Source organism: Schistocerca piceifrons, chromosome 2, assembly GCF_021461385.2.
Source record: "Schistocerca piceifrons isolate TAMUIC-IGC-003096 chromosome 2, iqSchPice1.1, whole genome shotgun sequence".
NCBI classification, from domain to species: Eukaryota; Metazoa; Arthropoda; class Insecta; order Orthoptera; family Acrididae; genus Schistocerca; species Schistocerca piceifrons.
Genome location: NC_060139.1, coordinates 920,392,270 through 920,404,756, shown reverse-complemented (window position 1 = coordinate 920,404,756; position 12,487 = coordinate 920,392,270).

Here is a 12,487-nt window from a genome sequence, read left to right as displayed (position 1 = left end):
ATTTCTCAAGTTTAGTGCACTGGACTCGTGGACTTACATAAACGTTTCTCCCCTAAACCATTACTAACGCACTAATGCAATCATTTTTCACAATAATCATTTTTCACTCACTTCTCTTTCTCGATTAACATTTATCCATTATTCTGAGCCTCACTCAACAAATTCGCACTTCTGTTGATAAACTTCTCTCGCTTCCACAAGTAGACACGACCACATTAAAACTTAATGCAAAGAACCACTACAATAAAATTACAAAACTCTTCCTCTTCCGCAAATCATTCCACAGAAAATGGTTCAATTTAGTTATTTCTATATCGGCATCTTCCTTTGTCTATCCGGTGCTGTTTAGATACATCATCCGGATCCTTGTTTTCAAAACAAAAGCTTACTTTACGTTTTCTCGGGACACACATGATTAAAACGATGCTTGCACGAAAACTAGTTACAGTACTACAACATACAGCATACTGGTCAGCAGCTCCAGTCACCTCCCTTATTTTGCAATTATTCATAGAGTGTGCCTTGCAGTGCCTCGCTTTTTTATACCTTTCCTTTTCACAATCATCTTTGTCGTGCCATTCGGCGCTTTAGAATGTGGATTTAATCTGGATCTACTTTCACAGTAGTAGACCCTTGCGATGACATTAACACCGGTAGCTGTCTCCCTTGCCTGAACCAGTGACTGTCCCAGTTTGACTGTGCGTTTCAGAATAATCACACGATGTTTTTTCTTACCCTCGTTACCTGTAAGATTGCCAGTATCGTCTATTTTACTCAGATCACAATGGACACATTTCTCAAAAGATTCAATTTCGTTGGTTCGATCATTAGTGTTGTAAGCAGTTTTCATCCTTCTTCTTTTCTTTTGAACCCCCTTTTGAGAAAGCGTTGCCATCAAAAATGGTGACGACTCTGCTTCTGTCGTGTATATATACTACTCTATTGGCTACAACATCCGCAACATAACTAACATCACCAATAGCTTTATGTGCATTCTGCACAGTATTTACAACAAAACCACCGTCTGAAGCTCCTTTCTGCATGAAAAACAGTCAGTGGCACGTGCACTGCCCCGTACAAATGACGCAAGGCTCTGAAGAACAACAATTATCGCCCAACGACGTAGGTCCTACTGCACCGAAATCAGTATTACCCATGTTGCTAATCACATGTTCATTTACTTCAGTACAACAAATATACTCCATCTCTCAGTACAGTTATTTCAGAATCCTCATTTCACAAGACGGTAGAGCTGATACTTTTATATTACTTTCCTTGACTTCCGAAACGTTTGTTATTGTAAAATAAAAAAGAAAAAAAAGCCACAATCATTTTCCCTACTCTTCGACTTGTATATCGATATCACTACGAAGGAAACAAAAAGAATTTCAAGACATGGCATTAAACTTCAAGATAAAGGAATGACACTGTTGTTCCCAGTGGAAACTGGAATGAAACACAGGACGATGAATCTGAAATGTCTATTGTGAACAGAAATTAGATTGACAGTAAACTAGACGAAGGCGATAGTATTAAGGAGCAATATAACTGAGATTAGAGATGATCTAAAGGCAAAACTGGAGACAATGTAGTGGACCAAGTGAGGGAATCCCGCTAAGGTACGAGCGAAGAGGATATAAGAGCTAGAATAGCACAAAGAGTTGACTGTTCGATAATCAAGGTTTACTGTATCAAAAATGAGCTGAGCTAGAGAAAGAAATTTGTATGAATGCACTAAGAAGTACCACATTGTATGAAAGTGAATAGTGGAGTGTGGAAAGAGCTCAGGAGAAGTTAGTGATTTTATTGAAATATGTTGGAAATTTAGTGGAAATAAGATGTGAAATTCAGAGATAATCCGCAAAATGTGTATTGAAAGTTACATATAAAAAAACTCTAACTAGTAGAGGAGGTAGGACCGTAGGACTGTAGTCTGTAGTTTCCGTGGTACTAGAAGGAGCTGTAGATGAGAAACTTCCTAAGAGAAGACAGAGCATAGAATATATAAAACACAAATTGAGTGGACTTGATGTAGTCTCTACTATGAGATGATGCGGTTACCAGATGAAAACAGCTCATGGCGTGCTACATCAAAAGCAGTCGTGAGACTGACGGCCCTCAGAAAGTCCAATGAAAATCAAACGTGATGTAGAGAGAAAGGAGGACGTTTCATTACACATTTTATACAATTTTGCGTTCAATATTAAGTAATTAATAAAGCTGCGAGTAACCCATGAGAGGCTGACACACGATATTTATTTTACTTTTGCAATTACTACGTCGACAATGTCTGCTTAAAATACGGCAACATCCATGGAAAGTAATCTGCGGAAAGAGATTCATGACAACTGAGGGGAGTGTGAAAAGAGATTTTTGCTGCGCGACAGCGTGCTAACGGAAACAACACACTCTGACCTTTCTGTGGTGACCTTGCGACGACCTGACGGAGAGTTATTACATAACGAGTAGCCAACAAAAGTCATGGATACATCGGCCCTCAGACGTTATTTATGATTCCAATATGAAGAAATAATTTCTATCCATTCGGGAAATGGGTGGATCAGAGTTCGTATTTCACGGAATTCTTCGTGGTATGCGGAGAATTAGTAGACATTATGCTGTTTCATATTATATTTTTGTATATAAGCTTATTTCGGCTTTACTGCCTTTATCAGTGCATCTGAAAACAATCGAATTTACTTATATTTTATGTCATATACTCTTATAATGCATAAACGTTTTTAAATTGGATGTTGCATCCACATCCTTACATTCAAAAGGGTCAACTTTGAGTAAACTATTAGTGCTGTCCGTAATTACAGGATGTAATCCTTTTTCAGTAAGGTTTTAAAGGCGTTTGTTTGTTTGATGTACTTATACTACAATACGTTTTTTATAATTTTGACTGTCATAGCAATTCAAGTTTGACACTTTGTTGTTACTTGAATTTCTATGATTTTCAGAATTATAAGAAAAAGTATTATGAAATACACGCTGTATCAGATCATCAACCACGTTTAAAACGTTACTAAAAAAATTTAAATACAACTACAGAAAGCGTCAGTTGTTTGCTCAGAGTTGACGTATGTCCGGTTAAAGCGTCAGGACGTGAATACAACTTCCTGATTGCTTTATAGGTTCACGGGCGTCGCGTCGGATAATGTTGTGGAAGCTGCACAATATTTCGACGACACAGGTGCTCGTCATCCTCAGGTGCTTAGCAGCTGTCTCGTCGAAATATTGCGCAGCTTCCACAACATTATCCGCCGCGACGCCAGTGAACCAATTCGTCGGGAAAGTCTTAACCACCACAGAAGTGTAATTGTTTCCATATGTACTCATGAAGACGATAAGCCGGCCGGTGTGGCCGAGTGGTTCTAGGCGCTACAGTCTGGAACCGCGCGACCGCTACGGTCGCAGGTTCGAATCCTGCCTCGGGCATGGATGTGTGTGATGTCCTTAGGTTAGTTGGGTTTAAGTAGTTCTAAGTTCTAGGGAACTGATGACCTCAGAAGTTAAGCCCCATAGTGCTCAGAGCCATTTGAAGACGATAAAGCCGAAATAAGCTTATGTACAAAAATAAAATATCAAGCAGCATAATGTTTATATTTTTTGGCTTAATGTCCTACTGTGACATAATATGTGTTGCAGGTTCCGTAATAAAAAATCTTCGTTGTATGTTACACTTTATGTAGTGCTCTAGGTGCTGTAGTCCCTTTCACTAAAATTATTTTGAGAGCTTGAGTCAGCCGTCTAGTGATCAGAATGCCGTTAACCTCTCTGGTAACGGAGTTGTTTTAACAGTAGTCTTTCAAGTGTTACTTACATAAACGAGAAAATATCTCTTGACAACTTCTTTTTACGAATAACGTAATCTGTAGAAAATGTTTCTTGATTACTTCTTGTTAGGAATAACGCAATCTGTAGGAAATGTTTCTTGATTATATTTTGTTGATAGTAGTGTGATCTGCTTTTTATTGTTTTTTTATTAACAGAAAGAAAAAAAATTTTCTGACACGTACACTTTTGGAAAAATGTGACTGCACTATAAAATAGAAAATTTAGAGTATACATTTTATTTAAATGTTTCCTGGAAATATAAACATTAAAATATCAAATACTGAGGACTTAAATGTTCTGTTTTTCCTCCTTCCGTTCTAATTTAGCTCTCCCTCGAATTAATTACCTTGTGCATATATGAAAGAAGTGACAACAACAGTCGCTCATTATATTGATATTCTGGCGACCCTTATACCGTCATCTCATGACTTTGATGAAAGTTCTCATTTTTTTCCACGACGAAATCACCCAGATAATCAGGCGAAAAGCAGAACAAATGTCCAAGAAGTGAATCTTCATAGTGTTCAAGTTGTCTAGTTGCTTGAACTTTTCCCGTATGTTTACAACAGTAGAAATAAATTCGAGTCCTTTTTAATTCCGCATTCCTAATTGAGGGACAATCTGCTTGAGTGATCTCCGATCCTCCCACCCACTAACAGTCATTTTTTATTCAAAGTTGGAATCGCACGTAGCTTCTCGAATGTCAGGCGCAACAAGCAAGTCTTATTTCAGTTTTCTTCTGACAGATGACGAAACTTCTCACTATGACTATGGCTGAAACATGGCCCATCTCTGGAAAAAGCTGCAACAAATTCTTTCGTTAGCCCTAACTAAATTTGTAGAGATTACAATAGAACTTTTTACGGATGCATGTGGTATTTAGCAAAACGTACTTCTCTCTATGCTTAAAAGATTTTCTTGCAAGCTCGTTTACTCGGACCATTGTTGATCCCTTGACGTTCTGTCCTGCTCATGGTAAGTACAGCTGCAAAGTTCCGCGTTTTGGTCCTGACGGGCCAATAGGGTCCGACCGACCGCCGTGTCATCCTCTGCCAGTACTGTCAACAGATAGGGTGTGGAGGGGCATATAATCAGTACATCGCTCTCCTGGTCGTTGTCGGTTTTTTGACCTGGGAACCGCTACTAATTGGTCGAGTAACTAAATGTGACTCCCTAGGCTGACCGTACTGCTTCCAGTACGCCAAACAAAGAAAAATTTTCTGGAAGTAGCGGGAATCGAACCTGCGAGTAAGCTGGGCTGATCACTCACTCAGGGAGCCGTATCCCACAAATGGTGCATGTTATTAATTTAAATATTGTACGAAACAAATATTAAAATCGCTAACAGTGTATTTTTTCCATCCCGAGTCTTAGCTGAAAAGAATGGTGGACAATATTTTTTTGTTGTCATATCGGGACTCAGAACATCAAAAAGCCCAAAAGTCAACCTCTTTCATTATAAGAGATTTCATTGTCTATCTGAAATGTTTCACCCATGCATTCTCATAAAAATCACTGAGACGTACAAAATCATCCGCGCGAGAAGATTTGAATTGACACACATGTATCATATGGTGTAAAGCTGTAAAGCGTTTTTTGACTGACACTGATGCCCACAAAGGTGGTCTCTTATCCATCATCAGGTGGGGAGCCGCTTCCCAAGTAATTCTGGTATTTGGTCAAAACTTCACAAGACACGTTACTACATTCCTGCGTTACAGATACTAGATCGATTCATGCATGAAAAAGGGTTTTGTACTTTGAAACTGCGTGCACCATGGTAGCCCTGGACCTAAAATAAAATTACACCACTTTTTAAAACTACACTCCTGGAAATTGAAATAAGAACACCGTGAATTCATTGTCCCAGGAAGGGGAAACTTTATTGACACATTCCTGGGGTCAGATACATCGCATGATCACACTGACAGAACCACAGGCACATAGACACAGGCAACAGAGCATACACAATGTCGGCACTAGTACAGTGTATATCCACCTTTCGCAGCAATGCAGGCTGCTATTCTCCCATGGAGACGATCGTAGAGATGCTGGATGTAGTCCTGTGGAACGGCTTGCCATGCCATTTCCACCTGGCGCCTCAGTTGGACCAGCGTTCGTGCTGGACGTGCAGACCGCGTGAGAAGACGCTTCATCCAGTCCCAAACATGCTCAATGGGGGACAGATCCGGAGATCTTGCTGGCCAGGGTAGTTGACTTACACCTTCTAGAGCACGTTGGGTGGCACGGGATACATGCGGACGTGCATTGTCCTGTTGAAACAGCAAGTTCCCTTGCCGGTCTAGGAATGGTAGAACGATGGGTTCGATGACGGTTTGGATGTACCGTGCACTATTCAGTGTCCCCTCGACGATCACCAGTGGTGTACGGCCAGTGTAGGAGATCGCTCCCCACACCATGATGCCGGGTGTTGGCCCTGTGTGCCTCGGTCGTATGCAGTCCTGATTGTGGCGCTCACCTGCACGGCGCCAAGCACGCATACGACCATCATTGGCACCAAGGCAGAAGCGACACGGAGGTAAATTTAAGCCAATGACGATGACGCACGTTTTGAAACTGTTCCTGTATATTAAACCTACTTTTCGATCGCTACTTTCTGCCACGCCACGCCTGCAACGCATATCTGCACGTTCCTCATTTTTAATAACCAGTCATTAACTGTGCGAATGGCAGATTTCTCACTGCAGACACTGCGGAACTACAGCTGTTGAGTGCTGGTGTATTGCTGCAAGAGATGGTTTCATTCAAGCCAGTAAACTTTACACACATCACAAAATGTTCCTCGGCTAAGGAAAGCTGTGAAAAACTGTAACTGCATCGTATGAGACCGTAGACTATACACATTAAAATAGCTGAAATTTCATTACAGTTTTCGGGATTAGGTTCCCGAACAAACAAATATTTTAAAAAAAATTGTGTTCACAGAAGAAACAAATCACAATTTCCTCTAATGGCAACTACATATCTCTGGTACACAGTTAAAAAAATTCTAGTTGAAACTCAGGTGTATTTTCATATGCTGCATTCGCACTAACGGTAATTACGTCGAGCTCACGGCACCATGTACCCATATCACGACATAATTAGTTTACAGACTGTCTTCACTTTACTTCATGCTGTATTTGTTGTTTTATTCAGCAAAAATAGAACATATCCGTTACATGGATTCTTATCGACTTATGCCTAATACTTCTCTGAGCAGCGACATTTAGTAACAAAAACTTCCTTCACTTTATCAAAATAGCTTATCAGAACACCAATTAACAAACATATCCACTGTTGACAATCTACAATCTCTGTCTGTACTCTCAACGAAAGTCATTTGTGGGACATTAAAAAGACAAAAATGAAAGCATCGCAGCCGGTGAACGACCTTACTCAAAAGTTCAAATGGTTCAAATGGCTCTGAGCACTATGGGACTTAACATCTATGGGCATCAGTCCCCTAGAACTTAGAACTACTTAAACCTAACTAACCTAAGGACATCACACAACACCCAGTCACCACAAGGCAGAGACAATCCCTGACCCCGCCGGGAATAGAACCCGGGAACCCGGGCTTAGGCAAAAGTGATTTAGTTATGACCGTCGCATGCAGCCCGCGTAAAAGGTCTTTCTGCTACAGAACACAGGAACACGATCTTGTCTGATTTGTTGATCCTAGGAATCTCCAGTAACAGCTGTATATGTTGTCATACAAGAATAAAAACATCTAACTCATCAACGTAATTCTCATACGTAATCTATGTTACTTGCCAAATTTTTTTTATCCTAAATTCCAACTGAATTGCAAATAATCATATACCTGTGGTGTCACCGCCAAACACCACACTTGCTATGTGGTAGCCTTTAAATCGGCCGCGGTCCATTAGTATACGTCGGACCCGCGTGTCGCCACTGTCAGTAATTGCAGACCGAGCGCCGCCACACGGCAGGTCTAGAGAGACTTACTAGCACTCGCCCCAGTTGTACAGCCGACGTTGCTAGGAAAGGTTCACTGAGAATTACGCTCTCATTTGCCGAGACGATAGTTAGCTTAGCCTTCAGCTGAGTCAATTGCTACGACCTAGCAAGGCGCCAGTTATCCTTTGCTATGTATCTAATGAAGCATGTACAGTAACAAGACCAATGTTCACCAAATGTGGATTAAAGTTAAGTATTCCAGCAGCTACGTACTTTTCTTTATAGGATTCATTACGTATCCTGTTTCAGACCTCACGCCAGCCTGCGTGAGTTAAACACGTGCCTTTCGGTTACCCGTCACTGTGGACTGACTATCTTGTCAGTCCACAACATTTTTGATGACGAGTAAAAACAGGGTCTTGTTCTTTATCCTTGCTTAAATTACTTGGGTCATGGCTTCGCCACAATCTCCAGATGTACTGTCCGAATTTTATCGCTTGCAGAATCAGCAGACGCAGGCGTTATTGGATGCCCTTGGACAGCTCGTCCAGGGTCAACGTGCAATGCAACACGATGCGGCCACCGCCGCTCCAACGCTACAGCAGCCACAACATGCTGTTGCACCCCCATTTTGGCCATTTGATGCGGCGATGGAAAGCTGGACGGAGTGGTCACGCCGATTTGGATTCCATCTCGCCGCCTACAAAATTCAAGGTAACGAGCGGCAGCCTTTTCTTTTGGCCTGTGTCGGTGTGTCCACCTACCGTGTGATAGTGAAATTGTTTCCCCGACGCGACGTAGCAACTCTGTCCTACGAAGAAATTTTGTCGGCATTAGATGCTTATTTCAAGGAATCAGTCAATGTAGTTGCAAAAAGGTATACGTTCTTTCGTACAAAACGTACGGCCGGTCAAACTAATCGGGAGTGGGTTGCAACTTTGCAAGGCCTTACAAGGGATTGTGCTTTTGAGTGTGAATGTGGACTCCCTTATTCAGATACTATGGTACGTGATGCAATTGCACAGAACGTTTCTGATGTTCGTATACGGGAGCAAATTTTGAAACTAGTCAGTCCCTCCCTTCAACAAGTGATGGACATATTGGATGGGCAAGACACACTTGACTTTGCTCAGGAATCATTTGCAACTTCGCCAGCGTGTGTCACATTAACCGGCGTGCCGGGCGAGCTGCACGGAACTGTAAACAGCCCTCAGGCACGTCCGCGCAGCCACGTGTCCCGCGCCAGCATGCAAATGCAGTACTAAAGTCATGCCCGCAGTGTGCTACTAGACATTCGCGTGAGAATTGCCCGTCACGCCAAGCTATTTGCTTTTTCTGTAATAAAAAAGGACATGTTCAGAGTGTTTGCCAGAAAAAGCTCCGATCGGACATTCACGACCATTCCAGGCCCCTTGCTTCGCGCCGGAATCGGTATCGAACTAAGAATCCTCAGGTTCGTGAACCTTCGCCCATGGAAATTCATGTAGTTAATTCCACTCCGCCCAGTGCCACTCTCTCTCACAGTGACTGTGTTCGTCCCACAAAAAGTGTGCGTCGACATCGACGGAAATCACGTCACGTCGCAAGTGATTCTGTACCAGTGTCTGTTCACATTGCACACAACAGTCGCTCTTGTCGTTAGCAGGACAATAAACTTTTTGTAGACTTGGACATTGATGGCAACGTGATCCCATTCCAGCTCGATACCGGAGCTGCAGTTTCATTGATCAATAAAGACACGTACAAAGAACTGGGCACACCTCCGTTGCGTGCTGCAAATGTTAAGCTCACTACATATTCAGGTCACAAGATCCCTGTGCTAGGACAGTGCAGCCTTCTTGCAACATACAAGGGACAAACAAAACTTGTGTCATTTTACGTTCTTAGTTCTTCTTCTGCAGTGAACTTGTTTGGTTTAGATTTATTTCAGTTGTTTAACTTGTCTATCGTAAATCAGGTCCTATCAGTGAACCAGACTGTGCCTTCAGCCAGTATTTCTCGTCTATGTGACGACTTTGCAGACATTTTTGCACTGGGCCTTGGTTGCGCTAAGAACTATGAAGCACATTTGGAACTGAAAGTAAACGCACAACCGAAATTTTTCGGAGCGCGCAATGTTCCCCACGCATTACGTGATGAGGTCACAAGAACATTACATGATTTGGAATCACAAGGTGTACTGGAACGTGTGCAGGCTTCTCTCTGGGCTTCACCCTTAGTAATTTTGCCAAAACCTTCCAGAAAATTGAGACTTTGTGTGGACTTCAAGGCCACAGTGAATCCACAGACTATTGTTTCCGACAATGGCCCACAATTCATGTCCACAGAATTCCAGTCATTCTGCCAGGCCAATGGTATTCAACATCTGACATCCGCGCTGTTTTCGCCTCAGTCAAACGGTGCCGCTGAACGATTGGTCCGGACTTTCAAGTCCCAGATGTTGAAGCTGAAAGAGTCGCATTCTCGGGAGGACGCGTTATTGATCTTTTTGTCCTCATATCGCTCTCAGCCCCGCGATGGTTCCTTCACGGTCGTCCTCATCGAACCTTGATGTTTTTGTTGCATCCGCCACGTCAGGTTCCTGTGCAGCTGCAGACGCCTGCTTTTGCTCCAGGCGACGTTGTATACTATCGCAACTATCGAGGTTCACGGCGTTGGCTCGCAGGGCGCATTCTTCGCTGCCTCGGCCGTGCTATGTATCTGGTTTTCGGGGCCTCTGGTGAGGTGCGTCGGCATCTCAATCAGCTGCGCCTCTGTCGACGCACGGGTTCTGCCGCTCCCCGTCTGCTTTCAGCGACGGTGCCGTCCGGTCAGCGCCCTGGGAACGCATCTACTGGCTCGCCTCATCCCCAGGTGTTACCGACGCTGCCTTCGCTTTTGCCCCATGGCGACGCGCTGCCGCCGCCGCCGCCGCCGCCGCCTGTTCTCCCACCGGCGCCGCCCGCAGTGGACGCTTCGCTGCGGCCGCCATGCGCCTCCCTGGGTCACGCGCCGCCGATCGCTTCCCGTGACCAGCTGTCCTCCGACATGGAACTCTTGCCCGCTCCGGACCAGATGTCATCTTCGCCCGTCGGGTGCTCCGACTCGATGGAGGTCGACCCTTCAGCCCCTCCTGACTATCTTAGGGCGCATACACCGCATGTTGGCGTGCACCCTGGACTAGGTTTTCAGGCGTTTCCTAGCTCCCCTCGGACCGAATGGCACGGTGCGGGTGGCACAGCCTCGCCTGTTGTTAGGCTCCCCACCTCGTCACATACGCCAACATGGGGTCCTCCCCACGGCGGACGAAAGCCTTATAATACAACCGTTCGCCGATTTGCGGGGGAGGAATGTGGTGTCACCGCCAGACACCACACTTGCTAGGTGGTAGCCTTTAAATCGGCCGCGGTCCATTAGTATACGTCGGACCCGCGTGTCGCCACTGTCAGTAATTGCAGACCGAGCGCCGCCACACGGCAGGTCTAGAGAGACTTACTAGCACTCGCCCCGGTTGTACAGCCGACGTTGCTAGGAAAGGTTCACTGAGAATTACGCTCTCATTTGCCGAGACGATAGTTAGCTTAGCCTTCAGCTGAGTCAATTGCTACGACCTAGCAAGGCGCCAGTTATCCTTTGCTATGTATCTAATGAAGCATGTACAGTAACAAGACCAATGTTCACCAAATGTGGATTAAAATTAAGTATTCCAGCAGCTACGTACTTTTCTTTATAGGATTCATTACGTATCCTGTTTCAGACCTCACGCCAGCCTGCGTGAGTTAAACGCGTGCCTTTCGGTTACCCGTCACTGTGGACTGGCTGTCTTGTCAGTCCACAACAATACCTACTGGACCAGCGTAACAATATTGCTCCTCCGAAATAATTGAACGCTATTTTTTCCATTTTTACTCCTATTCAGTGGATGTGATCCGTTCCACAATTCGAAAACATTATTTCACCCTCAGACATTCTTAATTTCGCACAAATTCAGGGTTTGTGCTTCACGTACACTCCTCACACTCCCCATTCGTTACAAAGACACACACACACACACACACACACATACACACACTTGTATCTAAGTACTCCCAAAACTATAAAAGATATCGTAACAATCAAGTTACTGTCTTGGTGAGAGAACTGTTTGTAGCCCTTGGAAACGTACAACTTTCTCTAACCCCACATTTCACTCTTTCGCTCTGATCATTTATAATACACAAATAGTGGTATGATCCTCAACTGAAACATGATTTTGTAGCAGAGTTTCAAAAATTAGAATCAGTACGAGAATACTGTTGATATTTTGTAATATTCAACACCTTATTGCTTTAAAGAGAAAAACAATAAAGGGTGGACGGAACAAGTTTTCCTTTAATTACCTATTTTGTTTGATGATGTGATTTTATTTGTCTTGAAGTGTACAACCCAAATGTCTGAGGGAGTCAGAATGTTTCAATCTTCGTTCGATGCCTACATTTATTACCGGAAATAACAAGAACAGCAACCGAAAATCAGTTATTTCAGAAACCTGTTGTTTTAAACGGTTTTAATGTTCAAGTAAAGCTGGAGATGAAAAATGTCGGTGAAATCGAAAATCGGTTGTTTCAGCCATAAACGCCATCCCTGGCGGAACAATGGTTCCAGAAGCACGGAATCCACGACCCACTGGTGGCATACAGAAGCAAGAAAATAGTCAGCCTTCGCATTGCATCCACTTTGTGCTGACTTTCCAGTAGCTGCGCGA